Consider the following 23,572-nt stretch of genomic DNA (forward strand, 5'->3'; position numbering starts at 1 on the left):
AAGGCGAGCCAGGTGCTGCGGGCTGCACTGCCGGGGCCGCGGACTCCCCCTTGGGCTGGGAATGTGGGTTCAAGGGTGTGAGCGGAAAAGCATCATCCAGGCTGGGGCAGAAGGAGGTGCTTCCTGGAGGAAGGGCGAGGGAGCAGGGAACACAGCGTTTACCAGTGCAAGGCCAGCTGGCTGAGGATACGCAAAGACCCCGGTGTGATGGCGTCAGACAAAATGTGTTCCTTGGGCCAGTCCTCCAGCACAAACCCCTGGGAGCACACACCGCAGTCCTCCAGCACAGACCCCTGGGAGCACACACCGCAGTCCTCCGGCACAGACCCCTGGGAGCACACACCGCAGTCCTCCGGCACAGACCCCTGGGAGCACACACCTCAGTCCTCCGGCACAGACCCCTGGGAGCACACACCGCAGTCCTCCGGCACAGACCCCTGGGAGCACACACCGCAGTCCTCCGGCACAGACCCCTGGGAGCACACACCCCAGTCCTCCGGCACAGACCCCTGGGAGCACACACCTCAGTCCTCCGGCACAGACCCCTGGGAGCACACACCGCAGTCCTCCGGCACAGACCCCTGGGAGCACACACCGCAGTCCTCCGGCACAGACCCCTGGGAGCACACACCGCAGTCCTCTGGCACAGACCCTGGGAAGCACACACTGCAGTCCCGTGGGGCGGACGTCCACACATGCCCAGCTTGAAGGACAACTCCTCTCCAGGGAGGCCGCTTTCGAAACTTACCAAGCTTCATTGAATGAATTTATTTAAAATAGTATGTGTTCAGCCAGGGACAAAGGCAGCTTTCCATCCAGGGCTGACATTTTTTCTTTTAAGTTCTTTTTTTTTGAGACAGAGTCTCGCTCTGTCGCCCAGGCTGGAGTGCAGTGGCGCAGTCTCGGCTCACTGCAACTTCTGACTCCCGGGTTCAAGCGATTCTCCTGCCTCAGCCTCCTGAGTAGCTGGGATTACAGGCACATGCCACCATGCCCAGCTAGTTTTTGTATTTTTAGTAGAGACAAGGTTTCACCATGTTTACCAGGATGGTCTCGATCTCCTGACCTCTTGATCTGCCCACCTCAGCATCCTAAAGTACTGGGATTACAGGCGTGAGCCACCGCACCCGGCCTTTGCTTGTAGGTTCTGTGCATGATTATCTTCGAGGCTGTCTGTGTGCACATACAGCTCACACAACTGTCGTGAACACCCTCCAGGTCTGCAGACAGCTTAAACTTTTCACAAGTCATTCAGGTATTTTTTTCCCTCACACTTGCTTCTCACAGCCTGCTAGGCCAGTGAGAGATGGCTGGTGTCAGGGGACAAGGAGGTAAGCGGGTTGGCTCAAGGTCACATAGCTGAGTGGTGGCAGAGTCCCGCCCACCACAATGACTTCTGCTCCTCTGGAAAGAGAACTGAATGACTGCTTCCCGAGCATCTGAGCATCCTCCATCTTATTCTGGCTTGTGCGCAGGCCCGCCTGGGGGATGCGCTCCGGACTGGAGTCTGCTGCTAACATCCCATTCATTTGTCAAAGCCCAGTTGGAAGACCTCCTCCTGAGTGCATCCTGCCTGCGGCTTTAGTCGCTCTCCTCGACTTGGTCACAGCTCTTTATTTGTGCCTTTTTAATAATCTACATTTTATTGTACTCCATGGCCTCTGTGGTTCTGACTCTAGACCTGGAATCGGCAGTTTTTAAAATAAAGGGATAGATAAATATTTTAAGCTCTGTGGGACATTATGATCTCTGTGGCATCTACTCAACTTTGCCATTGTGGTACAGAAGTGGCCATAGATGATATGTAAATGAATGAACATGGCTGTGATTCCAATAAAACTTTATTCACAGAAACAGGTAATGAGCCAGAATTGGCCCCCAGGTCTTTGTTTGTTGACCACTGCTTTAGAACTCCTTGAAGGCCAAAACTGTTATTTTTGCTTATGCAACCACAAGCATTATCTCTACCCCAACACCCATGTCAGGTTGACCACATTTATATTTTGTATATATATTAGTGCATATACTCTTCTAGTTCTTGTATATTAATAGGAGTTCAGTGTTAATTCAATGAATGAATGAATGAGTTTTGCAAATAATACCATTATAGAACTGGTTAGGCTTCAATTCTGACCTTTGCCTGCAGTGATATAATGTGGTGAGTGCAGTCTCATAGAAGGGAATGCGTAGGCCTGGTTTGAGCACCAATTCTGCTACTTTCTAGCTGTGAAAACTTGGGCATGTAACTGGCTCTTTCAGTCTTAGCTCTCAGTTTGCCCATTTGAAATATGCGGTGATACCTCACTCAAAGGGCTGTTATAGGATAAACAGAGAGTGGAAAGCTTGGGCACCAGGGCTGGGCACATAGTAGGTGCTGATGAGATGGTGGGAATTGCTACCTGGAAGAATGCATTGTTACTACTGAAAGCCACTTGTGCTGAGGGTCAAGTTCCAGGTTGGGCCTCAGCATCCCCTTGCCCTGTGACATATGAAGATACTGTGGGAATAAGTGGAAAGATATCCCTTAATCTGGAAAAAGGAGGCTCCTATAAACACAAGCAGTCTTGCAGAAGTGTCTCCTCCATTGCCACTCTTGTAGGCACCTAAACACACTATCCAAAATGACCTCTTCATCTCCACCCTCCACCTCTCAAACTGCTCTTTCTTCTCCATCTCCCAAGGTCTCAAGCCAGAAACCTGACGTCCTCTGCATCGGGATTTCTCCCTCCACCTCAGGACCAGCAACCATCAAAGTAGCCGAGCAGCTCCATGATCCTGCCTGCTCTGAGTTTTGCATCTGTGGGCTTGCAGTAGCTGCTTCTTCTGGCTCTCTATGCCATCCATTTATCCACTTTGCCATTTGATTTATGTTTCAAGAAACAAATCTGGTCCTGTCCTGCTCAGCCTCTATAATCATCAATGGCTCCCCACTCGCAGTGGGCCAATGTCCAGTTTCATGGCCAGAGCCTTATCCACTGGTCTTTCCAGCGTCATCCTTTGGCATTCTTTGCTTGGCACATGTTTTTTAGCCTCGCAGATGGATCTCACTATATACATTCTTATCTCTGGCACTTTAATGCCAGTTATGTCTTGTCTCCCTGCCAGAATTTCCATCTTCTCCAAGATATCACAAATCAGTCATTCAATGTATCTCGTGACCCCAGAGTTTTTAAACACGTTGTTTAGAGACGTGTTACTCAGTTCTGTTTGGAATTCAGCTCTGAAAATCTGCACCAATGGTATACTTTGAGAAAAGTTTTTTTTTTTTTTTCAACTGAAAGGAAACTTAGGTTTCAGATGCCTTCTTATAAAAAGCTTCCTTGATCATAAATACCCAGGCAGTGGGCTCATGGCACACATGAGGCTTCCAGCCTGGAACGGTAATGGCATGGCAAGTAAGGATGCTGTATTGGAGTCAAGTGGCCTCTTCTGGATTTCCTCTTGTGTCACAGAACAGAGCCTTGCAGCCCCAGGACCCTCCAGTGGAAGCTGGCATTCGCTGGCGTGTCAGTGTGGGGCCACTCATGAAACAAACAGACCCACAGCTGATTTTTGGCCTCTGCAACTTCAAAGCCCTCAGCCCAGTGAGTTTGGAATGAAGAATAAGGCCTCCAGGCTACAGGAAGGGTGAAAAATCACATTGGTGTCCTTTTTGTCCTCCTGTGACAGGTGATGATAACTCTCATTGCCCTTGAAAAGGTCTCAAGTGCAAACACCTAGGGTTGGTCCATCCGGGTCTCTCCGTTTGCCTCTCTCCACCCCCACCCCCAGCCCTGCCAGTAGTCCAGCCTGCCCTGTCCGGGTTCACTGAAATCCTACCGGCTCCTCTTGTTCTCCTGAGAATAGGAGACGAGGACACGGTGCTCTGCACAGTGTTGACTGGACTTTTACCCCCACCTGTTTGCATTCCAAAGTTAATTAATCAAGTCCTTTTTTTTTCAAAGCTTTTTTATTTTTTTTCTTTAGAAAAGCAATGCATAAAGGTGCAATTCTTCTCAGAGGTCAGCAGGGCTGAAAACTTGAGCAAATGAAATGAAATGTTTTTCTTAAAAAGTAGAAGAAGACACTTGTTTTTGCTTAAAGTCTGCTACTCCTAACCTCTCTGATACAGAATTCCTATTCAGTTTAAGAGCAGTGAAGTGTAATGGACACAGAATGAAATGGAAAATTTCCCCTTAGTTGGGGAAGGAAACTAGCTCATCTCTATCTTATAAGATGCTGCCTTTGATACTAACTCACTTACATTACGTTCTAGGGCTGTTAAGAAAATCATTTCTGGATTAAATTTGTACAGTGTTTTGCATTGTTAGTAAGAAAGTACTGTTGGAGGCATATTTTGGTTTTAGAAACCCGAATTACTAAAACTTCAACTTATCAAACATACAAGTTGATGGATTTTGGCTTTGTAAAATAATCCACAACTTTAATAAATGAATATCACAATGCACTAGAAATGTAATTCAATTTACCGAGGTTTAGCTTAACATTTTAGGTAAACTTTATATGGCCTAAAACAATTATAGGACTTTAAAAAATTGTATTGATAGGATTAGGCTTGGTATAAACAAGGTAGAAGTTTGGTTCTGACTCATGTAAAAGTCCAGGTGGGTGGTCTGGGGCTGACATTGCCTCCCCGGTATCGGAGACCCAGGCTTGCTCATTCATTCATTCACTTAGCAAATATTTATTTAGCACCAACTAGGCATTGGGATAACAGCAGTTGGGGAGTGGGGAAAAGACAAAAATCCCTGCCCTCATGACATTTACATCCTGTTGGTCCACTCATGGCCTTGACCTCATGGTCCAAAATGGCAACATCTCTTCATTCTAGACAGCAGGATGGAGGAAGGAATGAAAAAGAGGAAGGCAAGGGGTGAACTGACATAATCTCTTAAGGAAGGTTCTTGGAAGCTGCACAACTGTCTCCCTACGTTTCATGCAGTGTTTAGTCACACAGCGTGTTAGGCTGTTCTTGCATTGCTGTAAAGAAATATGCAAGACTGGGTAATTTATAATAAAGAAAGAGGTTGTGTTGGCTCATGGTTCTGCAGGCTATACAAGAAGTATAGTAGCACCTGCTTCTGGGGAGTCCTCAGGAACCTTACAGTCATGGCAGAAGGCAAAGCTGGAGCAGGCACTTCACATGGAGAAAACAGGAGCAAGAGAGAGAGAGAGTGGGCGGGGGGAGGGGGTCACATGATTTTAAATGACCAGATTTTGTGAGAACTCACTATCATGGAAACAGCACCAAAAGCCATGAGGGATCTTCCCCCATGAGCCAAACACCTTCCACCAGGCCTCATTTTCAGCAGTGGGGATTACAATTCAACAGGAGATTTGGGCTGGGGTAAATGTCCAAACTATATCACAAGGTCTCACCTAGCTGCAAGGGAAGCTGGAGAATGCAGTCTTTATTCCATGTGGCTACCATATGCCCAGCTGGAAATCTATTATTAAGGAAAAAGGGGAGTTGAATAATTGAGAGAGGGATGCTCCCAGTCTTTTTTACAAATAAAACTTGAAATGTAAAAAATAACACATTTTATTTAATCTAATGTGTCCAGAATATTATTATTATTATTGTTGAGGCAAAGTCTTGCTCTCTTGCCCAGGCTTGAGTGCAGTGGCACGATCTCAGCTCACTGCAATCTCCACCTCCTGGATTCAAGTGATTCTCGTGCCTCAGTCATCTGAGTAGCTGACATTACAGGCGTGCACCACCATGCCCAGCTAATTTTTGCATTTTTAGTAGAGACGGGGTTTTGCCATGTTGGCCAGGCTGGTTTCTAACTCCTGGTCTCAAGTGATCCACCTGCCTGGGCCACCCAAAGTTCTGGGATTACAGGCACGAGCCACCATGCCCAGCACAGTATATTATTATGCCAATGTGCAACTAACATAAAAATTATTTCATATTCTTTTTTTGTACTAAGTCTTTGAAAACTAGTATATATTTTAGACTGACATCACTTATATTATCTCATTCATTCACCTACATTACGTCCCTATTCAGACTAGCCACACTGCAAGTGCTCGGTAGTCATATTAAACAGTGTTCTGCAGCCTGGCAGCTTGCAGTGTGGTCCATGGGCCAGCAGCATCAGCATCAATGGGGAGCTTGTCAGAAGTTCAAGACTCCAAGGCCCCACCCTAGATCTCCTAAATTAGAATCTGTATTTTAACAAGATCTCCACGTTATTTGAGTGCGCATTAAAGTATGAGCTGCACTGTTCTATAATAATTCTTCAGATAGGATTTCCATTAGAATCTAACAAAAGAGTCTAGAGAAAAGAGACACTACCTGAATGAACTCTGAAATCAAGCATGGAAACTTGTCAGATCCCATTTTTCCTTTTTCTGATCCCATTAGACTGCTAATTAGACCTTCTAAGAAGGGGTGATTTTAAAGTAGTTACATTCAAATGAATCAACTTAATAATGGTGAACTGACCGGGGAAAAATTTAAAAACCCAAACAATATAGAATTGTTGGACTGTGAGTGGATTTAATTTTCAAGGCTAACCTCCAATGCCATGAGCAGAGCTTTAAAATATGTTCGATTTCTCTTAAACTTCTCCCCTGTTTTTTAAATAGCTTTATTCAGATACAATTCACATACCATACAATTCACCAATTTCAAATGTATAATTCAAAGGTTTTTCATATATTCACATAGTTGTACAGCCATCACTGCAATCCATTTTTGAACATTTTCATAACTCCCAAAAGAAATCCTGTACTCATTGACAGTCACTCCCCATTTCTTCCTAGCCCTAGGCAGCCACTAATGTACTTTCTGTCACTATAAATCTGCCTATTCTGAGCATTTCATGTCAATGAAATCATACCACATGTGATCTTTGGAGACTGGCTTCTTTCACTTAGCCTAGTATTTTTAAGGTTCATCCATGTTGTAGCATGCATCAGTACTTCATTCCCTTTCATGGCTGTATAATATCCCATGATATGGATACACCGCATTTTGATTATCCATTCATAAACATATAATGTTTTAATACAGAAGCCAGAGAAGAAGGGAAGAAAACAGTAAGCAGGAATCAAGGAAATAATAGCTCCTACTGGATTCAGAGTCACAGAAAGTCAGAACTGAAAAGAACCTTAAAACTCATACAGTGAATTGTTGTCCATGTGGAGAACTAAGACCCAGCAAATGAAAACCCTTTGTCCAGGGCTCTCCAACATCAGGAGGCCCAGCTGGGATGAGGATCCAGACTGTTCTGACTCCTAGTCCTCTGCGGTACTCTGCCACCACAAACACCCAGGGCTTCAGGCTGTGTCTCAAGGTAGCCATGGGGACAGTAGTCCTGGCAGCATCAGGGGGAGGCACAGGTCTTCATCTTAGTCTTGGTCTCAATTTTAGAAAACCATGTGGCGTTGAGAACCCCAGGGTGGATCTGGAGTTAGTTTTGGAGAGCTGTTTTCAAGCTCTACAGTAAAATGTCTGTCTGATATTCTGAGCCTCTTTCCATGTCACATTCAGATATATCTCTGTTTTTCTTTGAGACAGAGTCTCGCTCTGTCACCCAGGCTGGAGTGCAGTGGTGCGATCTCAGCTCACTGCAACCTCCGCCTCCCAGGTTCAAGCAATTCTCCTGCCTCAGCCTCTTGAGCAGCTGGGATTACAACACACACCATAACACCCAGCTAATTTTTGTATTTTTATTAGAGATGGGGTTTCACCATGTTGGTCAGGCTGGTCTTGAACTCCTGACCTCATGATCCACCCGCCTCGGCCTCCCAAAGTGGTAGGATTACAGGTGTGAGTCATCACGCCCGACAGATATATTTCTTTTTCTTTTTTTTTTTTTTTTTTTTTTTTTTGAGACGGAGTCTCGCTCTGCCACCCAGGCTGGAGTGCAGTGGCTGGATCTCAGCTCACTGCAAGCTCCGCCTCCCGGGTTCACACCATTCTCCTGCCTCAGCCTCCCGAGTAGCTGGGACTACAGGCGCCGCCACCTCGCCCGGCTAGTTTTTTTTTTTTTTTTTGTATTTTTAAAGTAGAGACGGGGTTTCACCGTGTCAGCCAGGATGGTCTCGATCTCCTGACCTCGTGATCCGCCTGTCTCGGCCTCCCAAAGTGCTGGGATTACAGGCTTGAGCCACCGCGCCCGGCCCAGATATATTTCTTAATCATCAGAACGAATATATTAAAAGCTCAGGAATCATAGCCGGAATAATCTTGATGCCTTCTCTCCAATAGAGGCCCATAGAGGGAAGGTGATTGCTGACGGACCTCCTCCAGCATGTGACAGCCAGTGTTCCCAGGGCACCATCTGTCTGTGCTTCTCATACCAGTTGGTGCCTTGCTGCTAAACCACAGAAGCTGGTTCTCAATCATGGGATCCCTGGGATGCTTGCTGCCTCTCTGCTGGACTCTTGACTCTGCTGCCACCATCATACATCAGCTGTGACAATCTCCATGTCCTTGTACTTTCCTATTGGATTCACAATCTCAGGCATGAACGGGTGACTGACTGAGCGCCTTGAGGTGTGGAAAGTGAAGGTCTGCGACCCTTCCACCTCTGTGACAGGAGGCGGGGCCAGAGGCGGGGCCAGAGGCGGGGTCAGAGGCGGGGTCGTACTTCTCACCTATTTTGGAATTCTTCTAAATTAGGAAGACAGGATGCTGAGTCGTCAAAAACAACAGGTGTCCACAACAGTTACAAATATAATATTCTCAAGTGAGAAAAACACCAAAGCTTTGTCCCACCAAAAAATACCAATGTTGGGCAACGACTCAGGGAGGCAGCAGCCGGTGAAAGACAGGAGACAGGCATTTCCAGAAAGACTGAGGACCTTTCTAGAATGTGTTCCACTCTGGCTGTCTCTCAGAGAGACAGAAGCAAGTTGAGTGGGGGATGGGGGCCAATGGAAGATGAGGTGTGTCTAACAACCAGAAATGCCCACCACGTAAATGGAGTGATTCAGAAGGTTGAGGCGGCTTCACACCTGGAAGTCTTTGCACTGGGACATTGTCAAAGGGAGCAGATCCCCTCAGGCATAGGAGGCCCTAAGGCTGTACTGTCCATGACAGAAGCCATTAGCCACACGTGCACTCTGAGCACATATTGAAATGATCATCTGCTTGATTGAACTAAGTAAAATGTATTATTATAATTAATTTTCCCTGCTTCTTTTGATTTGTTGATGTTACTAGGGAATTGACAGTCACCTATGTGACTTCATTATATTTCTGCTGGGTTGCTAGAAGTTCTCTTCTGGCTCTGAAATGTCTCCATCCCTAAACCTGCTGACATCTCCTCCCTTCAGGGCTGCACCAGGTGTCCCTGTGGTGGGGCTCTAGGAAGCCCGATGAACAACACCACCCTTTCTTCTTTCAGAGTCCAGAACCAACTGAGAGAAAGTGTTTCCTTTCTCAGTAAATTGGAGGAAGATGCGGCTTCAGGTATGGCCAGGCAGGCTGTGCTAATACATCACGCCTGGGACAGACAGCCTTTATTACCTGCTAGGGCCTGGCGCAGCTGGTCAGCTGCCAACCCCCCCCCAGGCTGGAGCCCAGCACAGAAGGCTGCCTTCTGCTCCAAGAGGCAGAGGGATCGAGCCCCACAGGTGCAGGTTTTCTCCCAAACTCATGAGTCAGACAAATCATCCTGCTCCTGGGGAGAAGCGAAGTTGGGAGTAATGTCGAGGTTTCTCCCAGGGATACCAGTGTAAGGAGGAGTGGGAGAGGATGCAGACTTAGATTTTCTCAGCCTTAAACCTCCAGAAATAGTTCAGTGTCCAGCATGATGAGATTCAGGGAAACTGGGGCTGGCCTTTGGGCAACTTACTCCAACTGTTTAAGCTCTGTCTTCTGACTGGTGCTAGGAACACCCACATGGGCACGAAATGTGACGATGCCTAGTAACACACATCACCTTGCTGAGTGCGGGCTCAGTGCTGAGCACAGAGCAGTTACCGCTTCTTCCCTGCTGCTAGCACTCGGTGTGAACAGTGTATCACATGGAGCAAACTGCGGGCGGAGCCAGGGTTTGCCTATCTCGTACCGGTCTTGTATCTAAGACCAGTCATAGAATTGTGGGATTTCAGAGCCGTTAGAGATCCCAGATACCATCTCGTCATGTGGCAGATTAAGTAACTGGTCTGTAAGCGAGGAAGGGAGGCCACAGTCAGGAAGAGGGCCATATGGGGGTGGTAAGTGACACGTGCAACCTCTCCACCCGCCCCCACCCCGTCGCCACACTTCCTGGACCTCGTAATTCAGGAAGGCAGTCTGTCTGACCAAAAGGCAGGAAGTCCGCCGGGCCCACTCCCATCCCGGCGGCATGGCGGCTGGGCTGTATTCTCAGGCTGCCAGCACCGCACTCCCAGTGGGCGTGTCAGGCAGGTCCTGGCTGCTCACTTCAGTTCTAGAATCTGCCACATTCAGAGTCTGGTTCTTAGTTGTTTCTGCTTTCCTCATATTTTATATCACTGGGACACCCTCAGAGCATCTCAGGCTCCAGTGGAGCTGTCCCAGATCCAGCATCTGAAAAGAGATAAAGATATATTTTTGTAATTCTTTTTAAGATACTTTTTCCATTTACTTTATTGTTTTTGAAATGGAAAATATTAAGTTGAATATTTTAATGCAAATCTATTTCTGACTCCAATGATGTGATACTTAAATATTTTTATATTTTTAAAAATCAAATAATCAGTGATACATTTAATAGGGTATGCATTACAAAAATTATATGTGTGTGTATATATATATATATATATATATATATTTTTTTTTTGGAGACAGAATTTTGCTCTGTTGACCAGGCTGGACTGCGATGGTGTAATCTCAGCTCACTGTAACTTCTGCCTCCCAGGTTCAAGCGATTCTTCTGCCTCAGCCTCCCGAGTAACTGTGACTACAGGCATGCACAACCACGCCTGGCTAAATTTTTTTGTATTTTTAGTAGAGACGAGGTTTCACCATGTCAGTCAGGCGGGTCTTGGACTCTTGACCTCAAAGGATTCACCTGCCTCGGCCTCCCAGAGTGTCGGGATTACAGGTGCGAGCCACCGCGCCTGGTTTACAGAAGTAGTTTTTATCTTAAAATAAATTGAACGAGGCCAAAATTTCACCTGCGGTTAACCACAGTGCGATGTATTGATACCACCGAATCCACGCCTCTGTCTATTGTCGTTTCTCTAATATTCTTTCTGTATACACAAAATACATCCTAATCATGACTCAAGATAGATCAACTGCTTGGAGAGTGATAGAGATTGATGACAAGGAATAAACGATTTTCTGTTTGGAGAGAAACATAGACGGATGAGCTTGAATTTGCTGGCAGTCCTCTTCACAGCACAAGTGGGGAGCAGCATCAGAACTGGACTCAGAGACCAGGGTTCTTATCTCCGCTTTGCCACCATTAAACTGGAGATCTGGGGCAAGTCACTTCCCTCTCAGCTACCTGGTCTCCAGCCTTAGAAGACCAGCCCAGCTGAGCCTTGCTGGATAAGGACGGCCCTGGGATTGAAGGAGGAGCCCTGGTGCTGTGCCCTGTGCCATAGTGAATTGCAGGGGTGGCGGCTCTGAGGTGCCAGTGCAGGTCACCCACCGTGAAGGGCAGGGGAGGAGACCGTTCTTCTGAGTAGGGCAGTCCTGCAGCTGGCCACCCATAGCCTTTCTGTCCTGTTTTCTGAGATCTTGCCCATGTTATGAGCGTCCAAAATTCATGACCCAGTCCCTCTAGTTTTGTCTTCCACGTTGTCCTACTCACTGATTAAATAGCCTTTCTTTGGTATACACTTTTGAAACCTCCCTGTTCAAATGAGACCCCTCCCAAGGGGGTCCGCGTGAGCAGAGAAAATGCTTTCTTTCCACCTCTGGTTGGCTGTCTGTTCTCATGTGTTCCCGGACTTCAATTTCAGCCTGATTGTGGGTATTTACGTTAAGCAGTCAGCCTGGACTTCATCGACAGGGCAGTACTTTAGGGAATCTAGTTGTAGGTCGAATGTCTGGGGTTTCAAAGGGTGTAAGCTTGAGTCTCTGACCTGAACGCCGGAGACTAAAGGTTGTCACTGAAACTGCCGTCTTTGTGGAGGGTGGACAGGGAGAGGGTATTTAGTAAATGGGGCTTTCTCCTAATGTGGTTAAAGGAGACCAGCAGCTCCAATTCAATTCAAAGGCAACTCAGTGAGGGCCCAGTAAGGGTCTAATGCCGCATTCATCACTGGAGTCTCCTGCTTTTGGCTGAAAGTCTATCCACTCCCAGGAGAGTATTAATTGAGCACTTACTATCTGACCAGCCCTGTGCCAAGTGCTGTGTGGGATCTAGTGGTGGTGGTAGGCAGGGGCCTAATGTACAGAAGACTACACCATGTAGATGCTGGTGGCTTTCAGCTGTGCAAGCTTCATCCAGACAGAGGGTTCCTGCAGCTGGGCCTGACCGGTCCACCAGCAAGAAGGGGCTGACATGGTTTACCTGTCACAGTCCTGGTACCCGAAACACCTGGAATGAGCTGGCCTTTTGCCTTTAGCACTCTTGTTCCCCAGCTCAGGCTGGAACCCTGTCCTAAACCCTGCTCCTTTTAACTGGGATTCAGGCAGCCAATCTCTTGCCACCTTCTTGCCACTGCTCTCTGTATCTTCATCTGGGGGTCTGCTGTCATCCGGATGGCTGTCAGCTTCCACCTAGCCCCTATTGCAGCCCTGCAAACAAGCAAGACCAATGCAGACTCATCATTGTCAACATTTCCCCCACGTCCTTCGATCTGCTGCCATTTCTGTGTTTCCCCCTCAGGGAGGGACACCTTCTCCACCCAGGCACCCAGCTAGAAACCTGAGAATCATCTGAAATCATTTCTTCTCTCTCACCACCATCGTCCAAATACAGTTGATTTGTGATCTCTCAAATCTACCAGTTGCTCTCCATTCCCAGTTACAACCTTCGTTCAACCCACCCGTGTCTGCTTTGCTCACCGTTGCAGTCTCTGCACCCAGCACAGGACCTATGAAATGGTTGCTCACACCATTTGCAGAATGGAAGATGTAAGTGAGAGTGAATGAGCCAGCAGAGAGGGGCTGCCAGGATGACCTGACCCTTGTTTACTTCTTAAGCCTCATCTCTCTCCTTCACCGCCACTTACTCTTTGCCTGGCAGCTCTCCTGAGCTCCTGGAAGGTCGCTCCCTGTACAGCCTGGGTTCTTGTCCACTTCCTCCAGAAGCCTCCTCTTTTCCTGTCTGAATTAGATGGTCCCTCTGTGCCCCAAGTGCCACACGCCTAGCCCATTTCCTGGGGAGCACACATCCCACGACACTAGCATTGCCTGTTTGCATGTCAGTTGTTCTCTCTTGATGTTAAGTTCCACAAAGCGGGCTCTGTGTTTTACGTATCGCTGCATTTCCAGCACTTAGCGCAAGTAGGTGCTCCTTAAATATTTGTTGACCAAAGGTCTAGAAACTCCTACTTTGGTGCCTAACTGCTTCCTGCCTCATGTCTTTCCCCCAGCCCTCCACCCCCAATCCATCTGGCTTCTGGCACTGGTCACTCTGAGGTACGCACCTGTATTGGGTGGCCAGTGACCAGGCCTCAGGGTCAGGCTTCCTGCGCAGCAAGTCGCCCAGGGCTGTGCAGGCTGGTGCTGACTGCTGTCTCCCTCCCCACCACAGGGGCCCTGGGGAAAGGGTGCCTTGCTCCTTCTCTGCCCTGCTCTCCCCATATGGGTGCCCCTCATTCTTTTCATCAAAGTAAGCAGCACGACTGCAAAGTGCTTTATGTCCCCTCCAGAAAGGCCACGAGCCAAAGGTTTGCTGTCTTCCTCACCATCACCGCCACTGTCTTCCTCATGATCATGGCCACCATCCTGCTTGCCCTTTCCCATATCCGAACAAAGCTGCAGAGTGTACACCATGTTCCTTCATTATCCCATTTTGACCATCACAGCTGCCATTATTCACTCTTACATTTAAGGACACAGAGGTTCAGAGAGGTCGAGGGGCTAACCCAAGTCACACACAGCCCGACTTGAGGTGGAGGGAGGGAGGATGGATTAGGAAATCTGCTCTGGAATCCCTCTTAGAAAGTGTCAGCAGGGGCCGGGCGCGGTGGCTCAAGCCTGTAATCCCAGCACTTTGGGAGGCCGAGACGGGCGGATCACGAGGTCAGGAGATCGAGACCATCCTGGCTAACACAATGAAACCCCGTCTCCACTAAAAATACAAAAAAATTAGCCGGGCGTGGTGGCGGCGCCTGTAGTCCCAGCTACTCGGGAGGCTGAGGCAGGAGAATGGCGGGAACCCGGGAGGCGGAGCTTGCAGTGAGCCGAGATCGTGCCACTGCACTCCAGCCTGGGAGACAGAGCGAGACTCCGCCTCAAAAAAAAAAAAAAAAAAAAAAAAAGAAAGTGTCAGCAGGGCACAAGTGGAGTCTGCGTGTGCACCTGCGTAAGTGTGTCTGTCCTGATTCTCTCTGTGTGCACCTGTATCCGTCTATGTCCTGAGTGTGCTGTCGTAGGTGTGGATGTGTGGAGTTGTGCTGGGAGTGTCCTCAGGGTCGAGTGTGTGTGCATGTGGCCGGGTGCAGACACATGCGTGCACATGGATGCTCCACCCGCTTCTCAGATGTCTTGGCTGTGGGTTTGACAACTGAAACCCAGCTGCGCTCCGGCCGGGAAACATCCGCTGTGGAAACCTGGGAGGAGCTGACAGTCCCTAAAGAGGGGTTACACATGCTGGCAGCAAGCGCGCCTGGCCCACTGCCTAATTCCCTGCAAATGTTCTTTAAATCTGTTTCTAATTTGGACTCTGCCTTCCCCGGCCCCCACCCATCCCTTCCCACCCTCCCAACTCGCCTGAAATCAGTCAAATTATGCTGAATAATGGCTGCAGAGGGGGGGAGAGTGCTAAAGGTCGCCGATGGGCTGTCAGAGGGTGTAATAATGTCACATTTTAATTTACACAGGGAACGGCGCACGAATCAAAACCAATAAATAATTCGGGCTGCACCAGCAGCTGCAGCCAACAGTAACTCCTACAGGTCATGCCACTTCCCGGGGAGAAATCACTAACTGTCACACTCCAAAGTCCACTATGCTTGAGAAAACCCATGTGCGTAGGTACAGATGCAAAATACAGCATTTTCTCCCTGCAAGGGACCGTATTTGGAGACTTGCAGCATCAGCAAGAATCGCTCCAGTTGTCTCAGTATCACCCAGATGTTCTGGGTGTGAAGATTCTAAACCAAAATATGCCTTCTGTATATTTTGCTGCTCTGTGAAAGACTCAGCTCCAGGCTGACCCAGATGCATGGGAAAGTGTATACAAAGCAGGGCGAGGAGCGTGGAAAGCAGGACTGTATGTCCACATTGATGGCAGCTCTGAAAAGCCAACCTCCATGCGGAGACAGGTGGGAGGGGCTGCTGGGAGAAGTCTGTTGGAGCTTGTTCATGCTGAGAGGTTGGGGGTGTGATTTGAGGTACAGTTTTTTCAATAATTAGTATGAAGTTAAAAAAAAAAAGCATGCATTCTTTTGAAGGCAGGGGCTTTGCTCTACTGACCCCTTTTGGTCCCTTGTGGACCGAGGAGTCAGGGTAAGGGAGCCCAAAAGTGGGGAGGTCCTGAGATGGTTCTCACCGGTGTGTTGTGGCTGGGTAACCTGGGAAGCCGGGAGGAGGACAAGCTGCAGGTTTTCACGGCATCTGGAGGCCTTTCCTGGGAGGCCCTGCCTGCGGTGTTCTGGTGAAAACCCGTTGCTTCCCCCGAGCCTCCTGAGCATCTGCAACTGGTATGCGCTCCAGGGGCTGCTGAGGGGGCCTGGCCTGCTGCCCACCTCTTAGCTGGCTCTGCAACTGCAGGAAGGAGGGGTCTGCACCCCACGGGGCCACTGCCTTGGAAGCTGTGAGGCTGTCAAGACTCTGGATCTGCAACTTCTCCATCTGGCTGGAAAGGAAGCAGGGGAAGAAGCTGCTGGGATGGAATGACGCCCTGAGGATTTCACTCCCCTCTTCCTACCACACACCAGACCGGGCCACCAGGATGCCTGGGTAAGAAAGGGGGGGGCCCACACTTGTACTGTGCACCAGAGCCTGTCTCCTATTTCATCCCTCAAGGCGCTTCCCATTCATATCTTTTTCCATTTTCAAACTGTTGGCCATTTATTTAGTCGTGTGTGATACTAAGGACGCTGCCTATGTCAAAAGCCTCATTTAACCCTCAGAACACACCTGCAGAGTAGAATAAACTATAAGAAACTAGAAGAAAGCTAGCTGTGCACTGCAAGGGCGTACTTCTTCTTCCTTTGTGGTTGAGTTCCTGCTAGGATAGAGCTGCTCATTCTCCCACCCCCTTACAGTGAGGTCCAGTCCTAGGATCGGGCTCTGCTCAGTGGAGTGTGAGCAGTGGAGTGGGTTGCTCCATGCCGGAGCCTGCCCCTAGAAACCTCCCAGCAAGCAGTCTCCAAGCTCCACCCCTTCTGCCTGGATGGAACAGGGGCAACCTGCCATGACCTCGGAAGCTACAAACTTAAAATGGCAGAGCATCTGTCGCCTTGGGGTTTCGAATGGCTGTGTGGAGAAAGACTGCCCAGACAGCATGTTCCCTGCCCTGTCCTGAGCAAGAACATGAACTTATATCCTAGTGTTTCCCAGCCGTTATGGTTTTTGGGATTTGTTTTAGCAGTGAACTTACCCCTCAGTGATTGATTAGAAATTTTCATTCCTGTTGTAGAAATGAGGAAATCGAGACTCAGAGAGGGAAATTCATTGCCCAAGGTCATATATTCAGTTAATAGTCGAGTCACGATGCCAGTCCAGGCCTTCCTGGCTCCAAAGTCATGCTCTGGTTATGTGAGTTTCCCCAGGTGTGTTCCAGAGAACACTGTTAAAACCATTGCCACCACCACCACACCACCCCCACACCACCCCCACAGCTCCTGTGCTCGAATAAGTTTGGGAAATGCCAACTTCAGGTCAACAGGTTTCTTTGCTGCAGTCCTTTCCAGGGTGTCACCACGCTCATGAAACCTGTGAATTACCACCAGGGCCTCTAACATGAAGGATCTTCCAAATGTGTGAGGCTACAGCGCCCCTTCTCCACAGAGCTGCTTGTGAGACTGGCATGCTTAGAGCTCATCTTGGTAGAGGCTAAACTTCAATATGCTGTCTGATATGGGTTGAACTGTGTTACTCTCTCAACCCCCAAAAGGATTCACTGAAGTCCTAACACTTGGGACCTCGGCATGTGACCTAATTTGGATATAGAGTCTTAGCAGATTTAACCAGGTGAAAATGAGGTCCTTAGATGGGCCCTACTTCAATATGACTAGGGAAATATAAACACAGAGACAAGCAGACACAGAAGGAGGATGACATGGAGACACCCAGGGACACACAGCAGATATGCCATGGGAAGAGGGAGGGCTGGAGTAGTGCGTCTGTAAACCAAGGAATGCCAGAGATTGCCAACAAACCCCAGAAACCAGAAGAGGCAAGGAAGGATTCTCTGTCAGAGCTTTCCCAGGGAGCACGGCCCTGCCAACACCTTGACTTTGGTCTTCTAACCTCCAACACTGAGCGCACACGTGTCTGTTGTTTAAGCCACCCAGTTCATGGTAGTTTGTTATGGCACCCCTGGGAAATGCATACACAGCCTCTGGCTCTTTTCAAAACCAGAAACCAAAGCTTCTGGGCAATGTTATCTTACTGATAATCATCCAAATGACAAACTGTGGTGGCTTTAGTTTACTGACAAACAGGTGAAGGAAAAGAGAATCTGGAGGGACAAGGGGTAGCAGCACAGCGTAGCTCAGGCCTTCAGCTTTGGCGCCGTGCAGCTGGCTTTTGTTGCATCCTGGGGCGCAGTCCTCCACCGCTCTGAGCACAGTTGCCTTTTCTATAAGGGTAGGGCTGACACTCACCTCGTAGGTTGAGGGGAGGGTTAAACAAATTCACATACCCTAAATGTTTGGTCTAGTACCTGGAAGATACCCAGTATCTGTTCTTTTGAAATTGCACAAGCAGGATTGCAGACCTGCGCTTGAACCCAAACTCTGCTATTTACCAACAGTGTTGCTGTGGGCAATTTGCTCAATCTTTCAAAGTCTGGATTTCACCATCTATACAAAGAGAAAATAATGCCTGTTGTTAAAAAATGGTTTTAAAACAAGTTAAAAATCATGATTCTACAATAGATAAAAATTAGCACGTTATTATTGTGAACGAGTGAGCCAGTGATGTTACAACTGATTCAAAGAAGAATCCAAAGAACAGATGTGTTTATGGTTATGGAATGTGGATTTTCAAGCGGTCGCAATGATCTCGCTTTTGCCCCGTGTAGGAGGGTGGATGGAGCTCATTTGCGGGTCCACAATTCAGGGTCACTGTGTGTCCTCCGTTCCTTAAAACTTACAGAGCAGTAAATTAGCCCAAAGGCTGGGATCAGATAATCCAGAGAGTCTACTCTCAACAATAAGTAGTTTTCTCTTGGAGAAACCCTGTAATCTTTGCTTACTTCAGATTTCCTTAGAGTCTCATGTATTTATATGCCTAGGATTGGGAAAAGATGCATACATGGAAAAAGCAAGTTGCTGAATCAGGTATAATCTCACTTTTATAAAAACAAACGAACTGTGTGTATGCGTATACATGTGCACACACGAGTGGGTGTGTATATATAATGACTAAATATACACAAGTGTCAGGAAGAATACACAAGGATTGTAAACAGTGGCTACCTCTGGGGGGCAGGTCTGGTGATGGTGATGGTGGAGGGAGACTTTCATGACGTATTTTCTAAACTTCTGTGTTGTTTGAATAAAAACAAATACCTACTTCACCGTATATTGTGAATAAGGAATGTCTGAGTGAGAAAAGCGTCCATTGTGCTTCATCACGCAATGGGTAGCATTCAACAGATCACAGGTTTCATCATTGTTATTATTTATCACAGGTTTCATCATTGTTATTATTTTACGTTCAACTATCCCAGAGCCCCCTAAGCCTATTCCTGGGAAGGAAATTGCAAACGAGAACAAGGCTGTTGCAGCCCAAAGACTTCTCCCTTTGTGGGAGGCTAGTTTTGAAATCCTAGGCTTGCATTTTGACTCCCTGGAGACTGGAGGAGACCTCCATGCTGAGCTACAGCCTTGGAGTGACTCTTGTCTGTTTTATTTCCTTAGCCCCCACCAGCAGCCCCACACTCAGGCCCACCCAGTGTTCAGCTGCGACAAACTCCTCGGCCACAGGGGGGAGGTCTGGCTGGGGCCAAACCGAAGGGCGAAGGGTTGCCTAGGCCCCGTGCCATCCTCTTGCCCAGACTGGGACTAAGAGACACCCATTAGCTCCATTTGAGTCTGGTTACCATCCCCTACCCAGGGAGGTGGTGCTGGTCACAACAGGCAAAGAGACAAAATAAAGTTTTTGATCACACAAAGCTAAAGATCTAATTTCAGCCTCTGACTCATCCCCTAAAGGGCGGCATTGGTGCCTCCAAAGGGCTTGGGATGGAGTCAGGAGACCTAACCCTGGTGCAGGTTTGGCCACTAACCAGCTGCATGTCCATGGACTGTGTCTCAGTTTCCCTATCTGCCTAATCAGAGTAAGAAAAAGGTTTACCTCCAAAGGCTATCATGAGGCTCAGCCGAGGTGATGTCTGTGAGCTGTGGGGTGCGGTAGAGATTTAATTTTGGTTGATGCAACAAGGTACTTCAGGGTGCTTAACATGCTTTAATAGCAAATGTTATATGGCACGTACAACCACATGCAAGGTCCTGTTATATCTGATTTACATATATATAGTCATTCAATATTCCCAGCAGCCCTGTGAGGAATGCATTGTTATCCGATCCCCATTTTACAAATGAGAAAATAGAGGCAAAGAGAGCTAAACAACTTTCCCCAAACCTTCCCTTGGCAACAGTCCCACCTGGACAGCATCCTTCCTGAGGGACCCGTCTCTCAGACCCACAGACTTTGTTGAGTTTTCTTTTCTCTTCTTTTTTCTTTTTCTGTCCTTCCATTGTAGAATGCTTCAATTGCATGAGAGTGAAAAGAATGTTAGAATACATTTCCAGGAATTCCCATTACCTAGCTTTATTAATTACCAGCTCATAGCCGCCATCATCCCCTTCACACCCTGAATTACTCTAGAGCAAATTCCAGACATTGTAGGTACATACATTTTATTTTCTATTTATTTACTTGTTTTTTGAATGCCCAGTTGGAATGCAGTGACGCCATCATAGCTCACCGCAGCGTCAAACTCCTGGGCTCAAGCGACCCTCCCACCTCAGTCTCCCAAGTAATTGGGACTGTAGACATGTGCCATCATGCCCGGATAACTTTTTAAATCTTTTGTAGAGAGGAAGTCTTGCTATGTTGCCCAGGCTGGTCTTGAACTTCTGGCCTCAAGCAATTCTCCTATCTTGGCTTCCCAAAGTGTTGGGATTATAGGTGTAGGCTACCACGCCCAGCCTTTATTCTTTATTTCCATAAGACAGAGAGTCTCCAGAAAACATTAACCATAAGATCATTGGGCCACTTAAAATATTTTAACAGTAATTCAATAATTCCATAATACCATTGACTATTCAGTCACTGTTCATATTTCCAAGATTTTCCTACACATTAAGAAAAATTAGTTTTCTGTACTTGAAGAGGTTCCCGTATTGTAACCGGTGGACAGGTGCCTTAAGACCTCTCTACAGGTTTCTCTGTCAATTTTTTTCTTGCATTTTTGTTTGCTTGTTTGTTATTATTGTTTCGAAGAAACTGGGTCACTTGTCCTGCAGAGTTAACCACAGTATAGATTTTGCTGAATGCGCCTGTGTGGTTTGTTTATATGGTTACAATTCCTCTGTCCTCTAGATTTTTTGTAAAATGGTAGTTATGTTTAGAGGGCTGCCCAGATTCAAGCTAAAAAAAAAAAAAAAAAAAAAAAAGAAAACCTCTAATTTTTACAGCAGTTTTAGGTTCACAGCAAAATTGAGCAGCAGGTACAGCAATTTCCTATATACCTCCTGCCTCAACACATGCGTAGCCTCTTCACGATCAATATCCCCCACCAGAGTGGCATTTAATACTTACATTACAATTGATAACCATACACTGGTACGTCATTATCACCCAGAGTCCATAGTTTACATTAGGGTTCACTTTTGGTGTTGTCCATTTTCTAATGACATGTGTCACTATTATAGTATCATACCGAGTAGTTTCACTGTCTTAAAAATCCTCTGTGCTCCACCTGTTCATACCTCCCTCCCCACTAACTCCTGGCAACCACTGGTCTTTTTGTTATCTCCATAGTTTTGCCTTTTCCAGATGTCATATAGTTGGAATCATAAAGTATGTAGCTTAAGGTTAGCTTCTTTTCTTTCTTTCTTTCTTTTCTTTTCTTTTCTTTCTTTTTTTTTTTTTTTTTTTTTTTTGAGACAGTCTTGTTCTGTTGCCCATGCTGAAGTTCAGTGGCGCTATTTAGGCTCACTGCAACCTCTGCCCCCGCCATTCAAGTGATTCTCCTGCCTCAACCTCCCAGGTAGATGGGATTACAGGCATGTGCTACCATGCCAGGCTAATTTTTGTATTTTTAGTACAGGTGGGGTTTTCCCATGTTGGCCAGGCTGGTCTCGAACTCCTGACCTCAGGTGACCCACCCACCTACCTACCTTGGTCTCCCAAAGTGCTGGGATTACAGACATGAGCCACCACGTCCAGCCTAGATTAGTTTCTTTTACTTAATAATATGCATGTAAGTTCCTCCATGCCTTTTCATTCCTGTTAGCGCGTTTATTTTTTAGCACTGAATAACATTCCATTATCCGAATGAATTAATACCACGGCTTGTCTTTTTACTCATTGCAGGACATTTGGTTGTTTCTAGGTTTTGGCCATTATGAATAAAGCTACTATAAACATCTGTATACAAGTTTCTGTGTGGACATAAGTTTTCAACTCCTTTGGAGAAATTTCAGAGATCATGACTGCTGGATTATATGGTAAGAGGATATTTAGTTTTTTAAGAAACTGCTAAAGTCTTTGAAAGTGGTTGTACCAGTTTGCATTCTCACCACCAGTGTGTGAGAGCTTCTGCTGCTCCATACCCTCGCCAGCATTTGGTGCAGTCAGTGTTCTGGATTTTGGCCATTCTAACAGATGTGTAATGGTATCCAGTTGTTGATTTTATTTGCATTTCCCTGATGACATATGATGATATGATGTGGAGCATCTCTTCTTCATATGCTTTGTCATCTGTGTATCTTCTTTGCTGAGGTGTCTGTTAAGGTCTTTGTCTATTTTTTAATCGGGTTTCTTTTTTTCTTTTTTCTTTTTTTTTTTTGAGATGGAGTTTCGCTCTTGTCGCCTAGGCTGGAGTGCAATGACGCAATCTCGGCTCACTGCAACCTCTGCCTCCTGGGTTCAAGTGATTCTCCTGCCTCAGCCTCCTGAGTAGCTGGGATTACAGGCAGCCGCCACCATAGCCGGCTAATTTTGTATTTTTCGTAGCAATGGGGTTTCACCGTGTTGGCCAGGCTGGTCTCGAACCCCTGACCTCAGGTGATCTGCCCGCCTCAGCCTCCAAAGTGCTGGGATTACAGGTGGGAGCCACCGTGCCAGCCCAGTTTCTTTTTCTTACTGTTGAGTTTTAAGAGTTCTTTGTAAATTTGGAACACCAATTCCTTAACAGATATGTCTTTTGCAAATGTTTTTTTTCCCAGTGTGTAGCTTCCCTTCTCATTCTCATAACAGTCTTTCACGCAGCAGAAATGCTTAATTTTAATGAAGCCTGGCTTATCAATTCTTTCTTTCATGGATAGTGGCTTTGGTCTTTTATCTAAAAGCCATTGCAAAACTTAGTCATCTCAATTTTCTTCTGTGTTATTCTAGGATTTTAGGTCTGTGGTCCACTGTATTACTTCTTGTGGGTGGTGTAAAGTGTGTGTCCAGATTCACTTTGTTGTATGTGCATGTCCAGTTGTTCCAGCACCATGTGTTGAAAAGACTCTCTTTTCTCCATAGTATTGACTTCACTCCTTTGCCAAAGATCCATCAGTTATACTTATGTGGGTCTACTTTTGGTCTCTCTATTCTGTTCCATTGATCTATTTGTCTATTATTTTGCCAATACCACATCATCTTGATAACTTTATAGTAAGTCTTGAAGTTGGGTGGTGTCAGTCACCCAACTTTGTTTTTCTCCTTCAATACTGGATTGGCTATTATGGGTCTTTTGCCTCTGCATATAAATTTTAGAATCAGTGTGTATCATGATTTACACAAAGTAACTTGCTGGGATGGACATTGTATGAAATCGATAGAACCAGTTGGGAAGAACTGACATCTTGACAATAATTGAGTCTTCCTATCTATGAACATAGAATATTCTTCATTTATTTAGTTCTTTGATTTCTTTCATCAGCATTTTGTAGTTTTTCTCAAATAATGCTTGTAAATATTTTGTTAGATTTATCTCTTAAGTATTTCATCTTTTGGGTGTGCTGGTACAAATGATATTGTGTTTTTAATTTCAAATTCCACTTGTTTATTGCTGGTGTATAGGAAAGCAATTGACCTTTATACATTAACCTTAAATCCTGCAACCTTGCTGTAATT

At 46.7% G+C, this 23,572-nt stretch overlaps 1 long non-coding RNA gene across 1 annotated transcript; it reads right to left on the reverse strand.

The window, feature by feature from the left end:
* Positions 1 to 7,822: 7,822 nt before the first annotated feature.
* LOC106997188 (uncharacterized) lies at positions 7,823 to 18,951 on the reverse strand. The gene is made up of 4 exons (XR_001443323.3): positions 17,667 to 18,951; positions 15,600 to 15,905; positions 10,385 to 10,510; positions 7,823 to 8,543 (listed from the first exon to the last, which is right to left on the reverse strand). It is a non-coding gene; the product is annotated as an uncharacterized LOC106997188 (long non-coding RNA).
* Between the last annotated feature and the right edge of the window lie 4,621 nt (positions 18,952 to 23,572).

Source organism: Macaca mulatta, chromosome 2, assembly GCF_049350105.2.
Source record: "Macaca mulatta isolate MMU2019108-1 chromosome 2, T2T-MMU8v2.0, whole genome shotgun sequence".
In the NCBI taxonomy this organism is placed as follows: domain Eukaryota; kingdom Metazoa; phylum Chordata; class Mammalia; order Primates; family Cercopithecidae; genus Macaca; species Macaca mulatta.